The sequence below is a fragment of the Echinops telfairi genome, unplaced genomic scaffold, assembly GCF_000313985.2.
Source record: "Echinops telfairi isolate 266 unplaced genomic scaffold, ASM31398v2 ScPeMD7_36;HRSCAF=134, whole genome shotgun sequence".
Lineage (NCBI taxonomy): Eukaryota > Metazoa > Chordata > Mammalia > Afrosoricida > Tenrecidae > Echinops > Echinops telfairi.
This window is the reverse complement of record NW_022103934.1, coordinates 4,037,694-4,042,295: the sequence shown is the minus strand read 5'-3', so window position 1 is coordinate 4,042,295 and position 4,602 is coordinate 4,037,694. Positions and strand designations below refer to the sequence as shown.

The window sequence follows — 4,602 nt, the reverse complement described above, 5'->3', positions numbered from 1 at the left end:
GGTAGGTGGATTAGTGTGTTGGTGGATGGATGGATAAATAGATGGATGAATGGATGGGTAAGTTGATGAGTGGATGGATGGATGGTTAGATGTACAGGTAGATGGATGGGTGAGTAAGTGGGTGAGTAGATGGGTAGAAGAGTGAGTGGATAGTTGGTTGAATGGGTAGAAGGTGGATGGGTGGATGAATAGATGGATGGATGGATGGATGGATGGATGGATGGATGGATGGATAGATGGATGCAAGAATAGGTAGATGCATGAGTGGATGGATGGATGGATGGATGGATGGATGGATGGATGGATGGATGATGGGGTGTGAACGAATGAATGAATTAAAAAGGGAAGGGGGTGGAAAGGAAGGGAGACTAATTAAATGCATCTCAGAAAGGTAGACTGTCTTGCTCACGTCCCCACAACGTCAGAGTCAGATAGTCTCTGGAATCCACCTCCTACCTTTCTGCTCTTGTTGTGCTCCCTCCAAGCACCTGACCCAGAAGCCCATGGTAAATCCAAGCCCCAGGCACAAGCCTCAAAGGGCTGCCCCTGAAAGCGTGAGGTCCTGCAGGGTGACGGAGCGTGGTTAACATCAGACCCTCTGATGTGTGTGGCTGGCGCTGGGGCTGAGGTCTTCATGGTAACCTGCCTCAGGAAAAGATCTTGCTGGGGTGAGGGTCATTCTGAGAGGGGAGGGGATGAAGAAGAGCCGTGTGGACACAGCTCAGCTCCAGGTCCACCAGGGACAGAGACAACGAAGGCCAGTGTTGGGGTGGGGTGTCCCAGGCAGCAAGCTCTGAGATGTTGGCAGGTTGGCAGGCTGGGGGCAGGAATGGGCAGTGGGAGAAACCGAGGCACAATGCAACCCTGACAGTAGCCTTGGTCACATGCACGAAGGGTTCTGGAGCTAGAGCAGCCCTTCAGAGTAATCCCAAGTCTTTGTGGCCTCACACTAACCAGTGGCTGCTTGTGGCCACCCCGGAAGGGTGTGGCAAATGATGGTCGTCCCCCAACAGCCCTCCCAACAGCTGGGCAGCAGGCACTTTATTTAAGGGTGACTCATGAGGGTGCTCACTCCACGGAGGATGGAGGGCCCATTATGGTTAAACCATCAGGGGAACCCTGTGAATCATTTTTAATGACTGAGGTAGCTCCACGGGTCTTCATAAGCACAAAGTGATGAGTGCTGTATTTTCCTTATAGACCCACACCTTCAGAAAATAGATGGCTAAGTCACAGTTTTCCCTCATTTAAAAAAAATGTATAAAGAAAGCTGATGGTGCCTGGCTATCAAAAGATATAGCATTTGGGGTCTTAAAGGCTGGAAGATAAACAAGCGACCAACTAGCTCAGATGCAACAAAGCCCACATGGAAGAAGCACACCAGTATGTGTGACCACGAGCTGTCGAAGGGATCGGGTGTCAGGCATCAAGGAACAAGAAATCATGTCATTGTCAAGGTGTGTGAGTGCAGAGTGGAGACTCAGAGTCCATCGGGTGGCAACAGAATATCCCCCTGCTGAGGGCTTTTGGGGAGGAGATGAGCTAATCAGGGCACAGGGTAGCAACGATGAAACATATAACTTTCCTCTAGTTCTTTAATGCTTCCTTCCCCAATATCATGATCCCAATTCTGCAAATCTGGCTAGACCAGAGGATGTACATTGGTACAGATAGCAACTTGAAACACAGGGAACCCAGGATAGATGACTTCTTCAGGACCAGCGGTGAGAGGGGCGAGGCCTGGAGGGTGAAGGGAATGCGGGGTAGAAGGGGGGAACCAATTACAAGAGTCTAAGTAGAGCCTCCTCCCTGGGGAATGGACAGCAGAGAAGAGGGCGGAGGGAGACACCGGACAGGGTAACTTATGACAAATCTATAATAATTTATGAATTATGAAGGGTTCAGGAGGGAGGGGCAGGCGGGAGGGAGGGGGGAAATGAGCAAACGACATTGAGGGCTAAAGTGGAGAGCAAATGTTTTGAGATTGACGAGGGCAACAGTTGTACATAGGTGCTTGACTCAGTGGATGGATGTATGGACTGTGATAAGAAATGTATGAGCCCTGAATAAAATAATTAAAAACAAATGTATCTTTTATGGTGAATTAGGGGGGGGGTGCATTTCAGATGATTGTGTGTTCTACAACTTCGACTGCTTACAAAACCACCTCATAGCTTGCCTCACCCTCCCCACTGTGAGTTTTCTGCGCCCTCTTGGGAATCCTATCTTCCCCTCGGCCCCCAAGTGAACGCCTGTCTGTGCTGAGCCTTGGTGACGTAGTGGTCACAGGTCAGGTTACTAAACACATGATCAGCCATGTGAAGCCAGCAGTCCCTCCGCTGAAGGAAGACGGGCTTTCTACTCCCATCAGGAATTACAGTCTTGGACATGGAAAAAAAATTTATAAATTATCAAGGGCTCGTGGGGGAGGGAAGGGGGGAGGGAGGGGAAAATGAGGAACTGATACCAGGGGCTCAAGTAGAAAGAAAATGTTTTGAAATAGATGATGACGACATATGTACAAATGTGCTTGACACAATGGAGGGATATATGGATTGTGATAAGAGCTGTAAGAGCCCCCAATAAAAAAATGTTCTAAAGAGTTACAGTCTCGGAAACCCACAATGCTGTGGGGGAGGTTCTTTTTTTTTTAAATCGTTTTATTAGGGGTTCATACAACTCTTATCACAATCCATACATCCATCAATTGTGTAAAGCACATGTGTACATTCATTGCCCTCATCATTCTCAAAACATTTGCTCTCCACATAAGCCCCTGGCATCAGGTCCTCATTTTTTCCCCTCCCTCCCCTCTCCCCCCTCCTTCATGAGTCCCTGATAATTTATAAATGATTATTTTGTCATATCTTGCCCTGTCTGACGCCTCCCTTCGCCTACTTTTCTGTGGTGGGGGCGGTTCTACCCTGTTCTATAAGGTTATTTCGGGTCGCCATCTGCAGTCTGCCAGTGCGTTTCTCCGGTTCTCTAGCTCAGGGTCGGCTAACTGTGGCTCTCCCAGTAAGTGCATGTGGCTCTGAATAAAAGTGGAAATTTTGAAAAGGATATGATTCAGATCGTGGTGATTTCATTTGTTTGCAAAAATATGTTCGTGGCTCTCAAAACAGGTTCAAACTGTTGTGAGCAACAGGACTGGCACCTCCATCGCAGGAGTTTGCAGACCCCTGCTCTAACTTACTGCTTCAGCTTCCCTCTCTTGCCCTCCCCAGCTCGGGAGCAACTGAAGTCTGTTCCCTTGTGTCCCTCACAGTGGAAGGAGTAACTCCTGACCCCACCCCAGCCTTGATAGCCGTTAGTCTGCTTTGTGCTCTGTGCATCTGCCTGTTGGTGATAGCTCATGGAAGGGGGATGGTACAAGTGCCCTTTTGCAGCTGACTTATTTCACCCAGCATCCTGTTTCCAAGGGTTGGCATATATCAGCGCTTCATTTCTCTTTAGAGCTGAGTAGCATCCCCCTGAATGGAAGGGCCATATGCTGTTTACTGACTCGTTGGTCTGTTGATGGACAGGGTTGTTTCTACCTCCTGGTTACTGTGGATAATGCTGCAGTGCACCCTGAAGGGCAAGTACCTGGGGCTCAGCTTTATCTACCAAGGAGGGCAATCGCTAGGTCACATGGTTGTCATGGGAACCCAGAGAACTCCAGGGAGCCTGGAGGCACAATGGTTACAAGTTGGACTGGACTGCTGACCACAAAGTCAACAGTTCAAAACCACCAGCTGTTCCACAGGAGAAAGACAAGGCTTTCTACTCCTGTAAAGAGGTGCTGGTGCCCTGGAGTTGGCTCAGGTCCATAGCGACCCTGTGTACAACACTGCCCAGTCCTGAGCCATCCTCACCATGGTTTAAATATCTGAACCCCTTGTGGTGTCCCTCTGTCTTGTCCAGGGCCTTCCTCATTCTCACTGCCCCTCGACTGTAGAGAATTACACAGAATCAGAAATTCAAGGGAACAGCTCTGTCCTATAGGGTCGCTAGGAGTCAGAATTGACTCTCTGGTCATAATTTTGGTTTATTTTTGATTCAGTAGTTAAAAAAAAATACCCTGGTGAGTAATGCATTGAAACATGAGATCAGAGGTTCAAACCCACCAGTTGTTCCCCAGGAGAAAGGTGAGGCTGTCTGCTTCCACAAAGCCTTAAAGTCTCTGAAACCCAAAGGGGGCAGTTCTACTCTGTCCTGTAGGGTTGGAATCGACTCGATGGCAGGGGATTGGGTTGGGTTGAGTTTGGGCTTGTGGATTTCAGAGCAGCCCTGGTGGTGTAGAGGTTAAGCATCTGGCTGGGAACCAAAAGGTGAGCAGTTCAAACTCACCAACCACTCTTTGGGAGGAAGATGAAGCTGTCCCCTTCTGTCAAGATTGCTTTTGGGTGCCATCGAGTTGCCTCTGGCCCATAGCAACCCTATGCACACCAGCATAAGACACTGCCCAGTAGGACATCGGGCCTCCATTCAAGTATTCCCTCAATGCAAGAATACTTCCTTCTATTAAATTGGCATCCTATGATGCTCACCTTCCCAATACAACCGCTGAAGACAAAGCAGGTGAATAAGCAAATGTGGTGAAGAAAGCTGATGGTGCCC

The 4,602-nt window shown here is 48.8% G+C and overlaps 1 protein-coding gene across 1 annotated transcript in view; it reads left to right on the top strand.

The window, feature by feature from the left end:
- The window catches only part of LOC115869685 (rho guanine nucleotide exchange factor 18-like), a 60,225-nt gene that overhangs the window by 21,666 nt on the left and 33,957 nt on the right, over positions 1-4,602 (top strand). The gene's annotated exons all lie outside the window — the stretch shown is intronic.